This window comes from Theropithecus gelada, chromosome 11, assembly GCF_003255815.1.
Source record: "Theropithecus gelada isolate Dixy chromosome 11, Tgel_1.0, whole genome shotgun sequence".
Taxonomy (NCBI): Eukaryota; Metazoa; Chordata; class Mammalia; order Primates; family Cercopithecidae; genus Theropithecus; species Theropithecus gelada.
Window position 1 is genome coordinate 94089098 of NC_037679.1, and position 12265 is coordinate 94101362.

A 12265-nucleotide genomic window follows, 5' to 3' on the forward strand; every position below is an offset into this window, starting at 1 on the left:
CCAGAACAGTTCCAAATCCACTCATTGACAGGGCTACTCAGAGTCTATATTAGTCTCACAGAACTTGGAGTCTCAGATAATGGAGTAGCCATGTGGGGCTTAAACGGAGATATGAGGTTTTTCTATTGGTGGGAAGCCATGAATTGCTCATTCAAACCAAATCTTCAGTCAAGCCTCTTCATCCTTGAAGCCATTCCATTTCTCCTTTCTCCCTGACCCTTGGGTCATAGTCCCCTACTCACATCCATCCGTGTTTGGGGAAGAATGAGAGGGTAGTGCCACTCTCCTTGCTTTTCATCCATTACCAGGTGAAGGTTTAGACTGTACTTTCCTGTTTCAAATTTCCAGTTTATTATTGTCTAAAAATCTTTCCCAAGCACAACCAGTTCCCTATTACACAGAAAGTACCTGGTAAGAGCCGGTTAGCTTTTCCCAGTTTCTGAGCACAGTGTGCAGAGCTGTGACTCAAAGTGAGTCAAGCAAAAGAGGTGTCAATTGCATGTGACCTCTACTGAGACAAGAGTGGCCCCACTGGAACTCCCTCTCCTAAAGAACCCCAAAACACACTCAGCTTTTTCATCAAAGCACTTACTGTGTGGTTAGTTGTGAGCATGTAAATTTTCCTCAAAAGCACAATAAAAGAAGGGTGATTGCACACCCCTCAACTCTAAACAGCTATCTTACACATGTGTCCCTTCTGATGATGAGGGTAAGCACACATTCACTGGGTATTTTGGTTGTGACAAGTATTATTCCAAGAACTTTATGCACTTTGTCTCATTTAATCATCACAACAACCTTATAATTATTATTTTTTAAGAGCTGGGGTCTTGCTCTGTCGCCTACACTGCAGTATAGTGGTGCCACCAAAGCTCACTGCAGCCTTGAACTCCTAGGCTCAAGTGATCTTCCCGCCTCAGCCTCCTGAGTAGCTAGGACTACAGACGTGCACCACTGCACAGCTAATTTCTTTTCTTTTTAATTTTGTAGGATCAAGGTCCCATTATGTTGCCTGGGCTGCTCTCAAATTTCCTGGCTTCAAGCGATCCTCCCACCTCAGCCTCCCAGAGTATTGAAATTACAGGCATAAGGCACCATGCTTGGCAAGAGGTACTATTATTATCATTGCCTTTTACTGATGAAGATACTGAAGAAACGAAATGGAAATTTGTCTAAAGTTGCACAGTTTGTAAAATTGAAACCCAGGACATACGACTTCAAATTTCCTTTATCCGGTCATGTCATCCAGTTTGCCTGGGACTAAGGCATTTCCCAGGATGTGGGACTTTCGGTGCTAAAATTTCAAAATGATACTGGTAGAGCTGGTGTTGCTATGGGGCCAGTCTTTTTCAGGTCCCAGGCTCTCTCCAGGTGCCTCAGGCCACCACATTGGTGGCAGGTTAAAGTCTATTGCAATTCAATGGGGGTACCAGCAGCCAAACATTCACAGAAGCAGATTCTCTGGTGAGAATGAGAGAAGGGTATCCAGTGTGGCTATCCAGGGGCCCCAGTTACCTAAAACTTTGAAAAGTAGCATTCAGAGATTTTAATTGCCACCTTAATTCCCCATCAACTCTCTCATGGGCCCTTGGGTCAATCCACAGAAAAGGATCTGTTTGCCTGCACCTTGTCTCCTGCTATGGAAGGAAACAGTTTCTTTTACCAGCTTCACCAGTTGAGAGAAGTTTGGCAAAGGGATTGGGTATAGTCAGATTAGGCTTTGCAGAGAGAAGGATATTCAGCTTTGCTCCTGCCCATACCAGGGCTGAATGGGCCAGTTAACCTTACTATGAATATAGTCAGCTTTCCCGAGCTTTCTGGCAACATTTGGGATGTCTACCTACAATCTTCTCTGGTTTTAAGCACCCAGAACCATCTGTCAAGTACCTTGAACTAGTCTCAGAAACACATGACTTGAGAGCACTAGTGGCTTCCTGAGGTTGACACCCTCAGGCGTTCCAGAGGTCATCTTCCTTTCTCAGCTACCTGCCACCTCATTAGTGAGCCTTAATCAAGACAGAAATGTCTTTTCTCTTGGGATGGAAATTGTGTCTCCTAAAAACACTCTGAATTTCTGGTAGGTAATCATCTCCAGCTTAATCTAAGTGGCCTTTTCCAGGTTCTATCATCTGTCCCATCATGTTAAACCATGTGTCAGATGGCATGTCCAGGTTTGGGGAAATGATGTTTGCCTTGTGCCCAGGATTCTGACAACATGACTCCACCATCTTCAAGCAGAAGTTTAATTTTTAACAATCCATTCTGAAATGATGGTCTTATAGTCATGCCCCCCAAAAAGTATTCTCCAGGTAATTGCTAAACACTAAAATGGATTGTATTTACCCTAATTTAGTTTCTTTATCTTCTGCTGGACAATCTTATATGTATAATTGTGTAGTAACTTTCAAACAGTCTCACCATAGTACTCTAGTCATATATCACTGGGGACTATATTCATAGTCACTGGGGACTATATATTTGGGTGAAAGTGCACACCCAAATCTACACCAGAGTCACAGCTAGGCTGACCAGTCATCCAGTTTGTCTGGGACTAAGGCATTTCCCAGGATGTGGGACTTTCGGTGCTAAAATTTCAAAATGATTTGGCTTCAGTGCTAAGAGTTGTAATCTACCCATGGCTCTGATATGGACCACACAAATACTTTGGTAATTCCAGTGGCAGGGGAGCCGGGGGGAAGGCACATAGAAGAGATATGAATCATAGCCCACATATTCGTGTGTGGTGAAAAAAAGTCATATAATGTATCAGTCAGGGCCCTGGCAGGAAAAAGCATGATAAAAGGCAATTAATTGAGAGTTTTAACAAAAAAAATACCCTAAAATGTGTAGGGAGGATTAGGGGAGATGAACCAGGAATGATGAAGCACCCTCAGGGCTAACAACAGGAAGCTTAAAGATCCTAGGGTTTGAGAGTGCAAAGAGAGGAAATCGTTTCCAGAACCCAACCCAGACTAGACAGGGCCCCCAGACAGGATTTGCTGCCTTCAGGAAAGGGACTCCATCAAACTATAGGGAAGGATCCTTGGAAATAAATATCCCAATTCATTCCATTCTCTTCTTCTGCAGTGCCCTCCAATGACTGGACCCAACTGGAAGCCAGAGCAAAGAAGTCTGTAGAAGCTGTTCAAAGTGGTTAATTCTCTGGGGCACAGAGCAGGGAGAAAAAAAGGTAAAGAATGGATGTTGGAGACCCCCAAAAAAAAAAATCAGCCTACATTATTTTCTTTCACTTAAAATTAATTTTATTTGGGGGAATCCACCCCAAATCCATCCCCTCCTCTTCACACCTATCCCATCTTCAATAGAGCATGCTGTTTAGTCTTTAATCTAGATTCTGACCACACTTACTGATGAGATGAACACTGTCCAACTTGCAGGAATGCCCAAGTCCAGTGATTCTATGGCTCTGCACCACAGTGTTCATGGGAATCTTTGCTAGAACTGAGAACCTTGAGGAACACGATGCTACTCAAATGTGCCTACTATGAAGATATCCTCCACGTTTCGAAGTCCTTCCAGAGAACACAAGAGGGAACAGCCACAGTCCCAGTTACATAGATGAGCTTATTGTTTTTTCCCCAGCCTTGAGATTCTCCTTAACTTGAATTCTGCTTTTGTGTATCTTCTTTCAGACACTAACTCTTTTCCCCTTCCACTCTGAATTTCCTGGCATAATTTCTTCAGTGGGCTTGGATTCTCACAAAATTAAGAGGGCGGGGAAGGGGGTTCTTCTGGAAGCAGCTTCTGCTTTCAGTCCTGCAAACTACCAAATGCCAAACACTTAGCTTTCTAGAATAAGGAAAAAGAAAATCACTGAAACAAATCCAGTTAGTCAGAATTCTCTCTGACTCTTCTATTGCAATATGAATAACACGCAATTTAATTTACATAATCAAGTTGGAATTTTAAATGGAGTTGGGGTAGCATAGCAGAGGAGACATTGATGTTAATTCTAGCTTGTATATAAGATAGAAACAAGAAAAAAATATACACATAAAATATCAATGCATATAAAAATGGAAAACCAGTCATAGCCTTGTCACTTGCCTGACTGCACATACATCCTTTCCCTTCCACTCTTTGCCTCCGTATTTCTGAGCCTCAGAGCTTGACAGAGATGGAGGGAGGCAGGAGGACTAAGGTAAGCATATAATGATGTAACTTCCCCTATAATATTTAAACAAACTTGCCTCTCTGAACGTGTACTTAATTACTGTCCAGAGCTGATAGTCTCACATAATCTGCATGGATAAGGACAAGAGGAATGAATGTCAGCGTAGAGCTGAGGAGATGGTCCTGACTTTGGACCCTCATGAATCTCAGTTTGAATCCCTATTTTATGACCTACTATCTTTATGATCATAAGCAAATTGAGTAACCGTTCGGAGTTTTGGTTTCCTTACCTATAAAATTGCAATAACACCAAACTTACTGAGCTGGTGTAAAGGTTAGAAATAATAAATACAACGTCCCTGTTTAATATGTAGACCATGGTAAGTACCAGATGAAGAGTGCTTCCTGTTCATATTCAAGTAATTATCCCACCCTCAAAACCACAGAATACAGCAAACCAGAGAAAGGCCTAAGAAGTTAATGGATTAAAAAAATGAACTGGCCAAGTTTGGTGGCTCAAGCCTGTAATGCCAGCAGTTTGGGAGGCTGAGGCGGGTGAGGTGGGAAGATCACTTGAGGCCAGGAGTTTGAGGAACAATAGCAACAGAGCTGTATTCCCAGCTACTCGGGAGGCTGAGGCAGGAGAGGCAGGATCTCTTAAGCCTGGAAAATACAGTTTGCAGCGAGTTATGGTGGTGCCACTGCACTTCAGCCTGGGTGACAGAGCGAGACCCTGTCTGTAAAGAAAATAGAAAAATAAAAAAGAAAAATGAACTGGACTGAGAGTTAAGGTCAAATGAAATTATAAGAGTCTCTACTCATAAGATATTTTTGTCTCTTCTTTCCAGTTTTTATTTGCAGGAAATGAGAGGGATCCTCTGATTACCAAATTTACTCTCAACAGGGGCTGGTCCCCATCTGGAGCAAAAGGCTTCAGTAACCCCAATCCAGCATTTTCCCGACAGACTTCTACCTCAAAGAGTACTGTGGCCTATTTCTGCAGGTATGTACAGCTTGCTTAAGAGTTTCAGCCATAATGAAGGTCAGGAAAGTGCCAACTAATCTTGAAGGACCAGGATATACTGAGATCAGAAACCAAGGATAAGGTGTGCCCAGTTATACCTGTTGAGTCTTCATAGTGAATCTTATTTCCTAATCTATAAAGAAGGGTTGAGCGATGGAATGGAGTGTGGATAACCCTCCACAGCAGATTCCTACTCCTGTCAAATCCGGACAGTCAAGTCCTAATTGAGTATATTTTAATGACCTTTTCACAAACAGCCCAGACTACATCCAACCATTAACCAATTCCCTGCCCACAAAGATTGTAGTTACCTCAAAGGGACACCTCAAAGTCATTTTGTCACATGATGGAATTTCTCACCCCTCACATTTTGATGCTACCAAACCAAGTTCCTTCTTGGTACAATTTAACTTGTGTTCTTCTGTTTTACACTTATTAGATACATTAAAATAGCTAGTTATACACATCAGTGCAATTCAAATAAAATGGCATTCTTCTATTTTCTTAGGCCCCAGTATGTGTAATGGGTCCTTTTAGATGTCAGCTTCTATATTTTAGGGAAATATTTTAGATTTCATAGTAGTTATAGGTTATGAATCCTGAATTTGAAAAGAAATTCATGAAATCGACATACAGGAGAATGGAAGTAGCCACAGTCAAACAGTATATGTCTTTACTGGAACATACTTTTTAATATTGCCTTCTATTCTAAAATACAGGTTTTTAGCTTAGTGGGTCTTTTTTAGGATGGCCCCCAAAATAATAATAATAAATGTATATAAATCATCACTCAACTCACCAACAAGAAAAAAAGTAACCCCCTCAGAAAACAAACCAAACCATTCCAGTTGATTCTTGCAATCTTGTTTTTACAAATTAACCTACTTGAATTTAAGTTTATCCCTTTGATATTTCAAGACTCCTAGTTTTGTTTCTTAATTTTTCATGTAAAATTTCACTGTGGGTACTTCTAGAGTGGTATAGCTTTAAACGCTAAAACATTTATCTTGAAAAACTCTAAAATTGATCTGTCTTTATCAATAAGACCATTCTATTATTGATTACTCTTTTTCATCTTAAATGTAATAAAAAGTCAAAGAGAAGAAAAAGCTGGCTTGAAAGTTAATGTTGCAAATCAGTGTAGGCTGCAAAAAAAGAATACCAATAGAATAAAAATTATTTTACTAAAACTATTTTAAAATACATATTTTATGATTTAAAGTAAAATATCACTAGGTTGATGTGTTTCTGGAAATTGGCAACAAGCTGATCTGTAATTGGAAATGGTAGTAAAATACATGCTAGTCAACACATGGGTTCCATGGTCTGAATGTTTGTGTCTCTCCACAATTCACACGTTGAAGCCTAATCACCAAGGTGATGGCATTAGGAGATGGGGCCTTTTGGCGACATTTAGGTCATGAGCACAGGCCCTCACCAATAGGATTAGCACCCTAATAAAAGAGATCCAAGGGAGTTTGTTAGCCTTTTTGTCCTTCCACCATGTAAGGACCCACTGAAGGCAACATCTATGAAGAATAGGCCCTCACCAGACACCAAATCTGATGGTGCCTTGATCTCCGATTTCCCCGCCTCCAAAACTGTAAGCAATACATTTCTGTTGTTTAGAAACTACCCAGTCTATGGTATTTTTCTGTAGCACCCCAAACAAACTAATAGGTATCCCGTCATAATACTCATCTGTGCTTAAATTCTGCTCCCTACCATCCCATGCTTACTAAAAGAGCAATAGTGATGGATGCAAGGGATTTGGCAAAAGCAGAATAAAAGGAAATAAAAAACTAGAAATATTTTGCTCACAGTGCAGTAAGATTTCTGGAGATCTAAATCCTTGGAGAAGCAGATATTATACTTCTTGTTTATATTTACTCCATAATGTCAAAATAAATACATATTCAGATCTACATTAACAAATACTACAATTTTGTGGTCGTGTGTGTGTGTGTGTGTGTGTGTGTGTGCGCGCGCGCGCGCGCATGAGCACGTGTATTTATTTTTTGAATATATATATATATATATATTCATTTGGAAGTTAAAACTCGGATTGGAATTTTAACAAATCTTTCTCTCTTGGAATTTTCTTAGGAGCCAGTTTTCTTTCTCCCAAATTTTCTCATTCTCAGTTTCTACTCCAAAGTTTCCATGTTAAAGGAACATCAAAATCCAATTAAACATGTCTCCAAAAAATGAGTATGAAATAGATCATTATGGTGAGCCACTAGGGATGCTAAAGAGATCAAATGAAAGTCTGACTAAAAGGAAGAGTTCAATTTAAAGAGAAGAGAAGGAAGAATTTTGAAGGGCAAAAACTGAAGAAGAGACACATTGGATGATTTTCCTCCCTGTTTGCTGTTTGAGAGTGCATTTTCCTGTTTGCTGTTTGAGAGTGCATTTTCCTGTTTGCTGTTTGAGAGTGCATTTTTAAGAATTATCGTATCTACCAAGAAATAAAAGACTCTATATCTTCTAGACAATAATCTAGATTTGATAGTCTCTGAGATTTAATTCCTAAACAAGTACGGACATAAAGTGAGGTGATAAAGAAAGTTAAAAGAATAAAGAAAGTGGATTAAAACAGAAAAAAAAGAGAAAAATAGTATTGCAAAAAGAGACAGAATAAAGCTTTTTTAGGAAGAAGAGAATATATTTTATTCATTGCTTCAGAAAGTTTCAAAATGCTTCAAATAAAATTGCACACAGCTGTTTGGTTTCCTCTCCAGAGGACCTAATTGGAAAGATCTGAACATTATCTTCTGTGGCCAGACAGCCTTGCTTTCTTTCTTTTCTTTGTTTTCTTAAGACAGGATCTCACTCTGTCACCCAGGCTAGAGCACAGTGGCATGATCACAGTTCACTCTAGCCTCAACCTCCCAGGCTCAAGTGATCCTCCCACCTCAGTCTCCTGAGTAGCCCTGAGTAGCTGGAACTACAGGCATGTGCCATCATGTCCAGCACAGCTAATTTTTCTTAGTTTTTGTTTGTTTGGTTGGTTTTGTAGAAACGGGGTTTTGCTATGTTGTCCAGGCTGGTCCTAAACTCCTGGGCTCAAGCGATCCAACCGCCTTGGCCTCCCGAAGTGCTGCCTTGCTCTGTTTTTGAGGGGACTCAATGATAGAGCATGGACATTTTGTCAATCAGAATTTTATGGTGGCAAGGGCGCTGAATTGGGTTTGAGGAGACTCGGGTTTTGGTTCTAGCTTCGCCACCAAACACATAAATTAGTTTGAGAAAGTCGGTTAATCTCTGAACTGCAATTCCTTGTTTCTAAAATGAGTGGGGTTGAGATGGATAAATTTCTTTCTAGTTCGAATTTATCGGATAATCTTTTCAAGTTCTTCACCAAAACTGTATCCATCTGCTAGTCTTTAAATAAACACTATGAACACATCTACATAGTTGAGAAAATAAGTAAAAGCAAAACAAATGCAACAACGTCACTTAGAAGCTGGAACTTCTATATAAAATCAATATATGTTGAAATAATCAGGTTTTTTAAAACTTCTCAGTAATTGCTTTTTTTTTTTTCCTCCTGCTTAATAATTTCAGGTCTACAGGTGCAACATTTTCTGAACTCTAAATCCAGCTTCCCATAGGGGAGAGTAAAGTCACAGCCAATTCCCCACCATATTCTTAGTTCTCTTAATGAAAAGGAAGAAATCCTATAATACATCTTCACTATGGTAGGCCAATATATGTGAAAGTTAAATAAGAAGCATAGTCTATAAAGGCAGTGGTGACATGGAATGGATATTGTAAATTCACTTTGTTTACATACCCTAGAAATTATCAGTGACATCATTATAGAGTTATTCAGAATTACAGCATTATGGTTCATGTTTGGATATTATATGTTTGGATATAATATCCAATTACATGTTTAGATATAATATCCAATTCTTTGGCTATTATATGTCACAAAGGAAGCTCAAACCAGCCCAACAGGTAGCATTATCCTGATGGGTAACCACAGACTAATGTATGGTCCACCTTTCAGGACCGGGACTTTTTCCCAATGGAATCTTGAAGAATTATTCAGGCTAAACTTCTAATTGTCTAGAAGGCTTGTGCTACTCAATATGGTAGTCATCAGCCACACTGAACTCTTTAAATGTAAGTTCAAATTAAGATGTCTTAAAAGTGTAAGATACACACTTTGAAGACAGCACCAAAAAAAAGAGGAATGTAGAATACATCATTCATAGTTTTACTCTTGATTAAATGTGGAAATAATATATATTTTATATTGATTGGGTTAGGTAAAATCTATTAAAATTAATTTCATCTGTTTTTCACTGTTTTATTGTGGCTGCTTGAAAATTTAAAATTAAATATTTGGTTCACACTTGGGACTCAAATTATATTTCCATTGGGACAGTGTGGGTCTATACCATAAATTCATCAATACAGGGGCATTCCTGTCCTGTTTTGCATGATGTTCTCAACACTGAATTGGAATGATTAATAAATGTGCTGAATGCACTATTACTGAGTGCCAAACAGAGCATGATAACCAAGGTCCACTCTCCCCCTGAACATTGCTGGAGACATCCTGAAATACCTTTACTCTCTTATTCTTGAACTTTTCTGTTCCAAACTGATCATTTCCCTCATGTTCTTTTTTGTATTAATTAAGTTTAGATTAATACTTCACTGTTTTCCAGTTTCAAATATGCTAATATACAATGCTTCCTTACTTTAAGCTCCAGTCCCTTGAATAACTTGAATTCTCCTCAATCTCCTTAGTCAATTAATTGCATTTTCTTCCTTAGGGTGATATGCTAGTCTCTTCTCAATTTAGCATCAACCTTGGCTTCTTCAAACGCAGAGACTACATTTCCCAGAATCTCCCTCCTGGCCTGTGTATTTCCAAGTTGGAATCTGCAAATGAGAGGCTTTCGCTCAAAGTTTAGAAGGAAGAAGAGGAGGAGACCATTATATTCCAGAGTCAGTTACAGAAAGATGCGTGGGCATTGAAGCTGCTTCCAGATGAACTTCTTGAGGACTTACTGCATCTGTGGTGCTGACTGAGATAGCAGGTACAGAAGTAAAGCTAATGAAGTTTAAATTTCAGGGCTCCTATCTTGTGCCGATCCTTTCTAAGACTCTAGGAGCAGTCCTAGCAATTTAGTATTCATAGCAATTTAGTATTCATAACTTTATCTCAAAAAGGGCTCTCTAAATTGTATGAGTTTTAAGTGTCACAAAACCTCAATCCAGCCCTGAATTGCTGAGAACTTCCGAAAGATCTTGTGGCTCCAGTGGCTTCAGGAGAACTCCTGAGAACCACTGTCTTGGGGACTGGAGTCTGAGATCTTCAACGGAGCTTCTCTGAGTTTCCCTCCTTCAGCTCTTCCAACAGTTGTGAAAGCTTTAACTTCCTCCATGCTAGGAACAGAGTGGCATTTGTTTTTATGATCAAATCAATAATTGCTTAAAAATGATTGCTGTCAGCAATTAGATTATAATTCTTTGTTGACTTAAACTTAATAAATGATGATATTGTCTTACAACAGAAATGTTGATAGTGAAAAATAATTTAACATCACATCAAAAGACCTTATGACCAGCTCCATTCTGGTCAACATTGGATACTCATAATGGTGTACTTGACAAAGTCTTTGCTTAGCAAATATGAGTGTATGAATTAGTGAATGATGGAATGGATAAATTTATGTGTATCTGTATCCAAGTTGCTTCCTAGTTATGATTATGAAAACAACATAGAACATGTTTGTTCTAATTTTCTTTAGATTTATTTAGCCCAGTACCAAGAACTTCCAGCTGCTCCCTGCTTTTTTTGGATGACAATGATATGTAGTTTTGGGAGCCAGTCCAGCACAAATTCTAGGAAATCCCAGGGTGCATCTGTAATTATTTTAGGGTCTTCCAGAGGTTGGAGACCACACCTGTTAGTTATGAATTATTTCCAAGGATGAATTTTCTTAAAAGGCTTTACTTTTGGATCGGTTTGAAGAGTTCAATCTCTTTTTTCCTGTAATGTAATTCTGAAAGGTAATGGCAATGATAATCATTTTGCTGAATAAGAAAGTCAATGGTCAGTCCTCACCAGAATAAATCATTCTTATAATTTAATTGTAATTAAGAGCATAACCTTTCAAATTAAGAAATAATTTAATCATTCTCAGAATTAGACCAGCATTTTAAAAGCATCTGCATTTATATAACATCGCTGTATGCTCCATATTGAAGTCAAACTAAAATATGAATCTAACATTTAAGAGTTTGTAATTTTTAAAATATTGATGAATTACATAGAAAAGCTCAAAATTCCATAATTTGCCATTTTTTTCAAATAATTTCTTTGTGTTTTTTGTGGATGAAACATGAAAGTAAGAATTCAGGAAAGCTTCATAATTGATAGCAAATGTGCAGTTAAGTAATTGAGTTTGGAAGAATTTGGTCTGTTTTCATTCTGTAAAAATGTATTATGTCCAAACTCTATGCTACATACTGTACTAACCAGTGAAGATACAAAGATGAATTACACTTGATAGTTACCCTACTGATGTAAGGTAGACATCGACATTACAGATACATTCCTGGAAAAAATTTGGTAAACTGTTTGAGGGAACAGGCAATAACTTAAAAAACAAACAAAACGAAGGAGCTTTAAGTGGACCGGACACTGGAGTTACACATGATAATCTCATCTACTTTTCATGTCACCTTTGAGAACCTCTCATAAAGAAGGAAACCGACTCTGGGACATTGAATCTCTGTCCCAAGTTAACCTGGTTAATAAAGAACAGAACCAGAATTTATACCTCGTCTGTCTGAACCCTAGGGGCCAAATAATCCTGTATTCCAGACAGTCTTTGGGTATAGATCCCAGACCTTTTGGCCCTGTGTTTAGTACCATCCAGTCCATTCTCAAAGGGCCATGCGGGCTCGTCAAGTTGGGAATAATGTTGATTGGGTGATCTGTTTCTCTATACCTCTCATCCTGGAGGCTAAGAGGGCTCAGTTCCTTAAGCTTTCACCAGCTGGCAGAGGCAACTGGAGCAGAAGGTAGGACGTGGATTTATTCAGCTTTTTTCAAGTACCTTATTAAATATATATTGACAG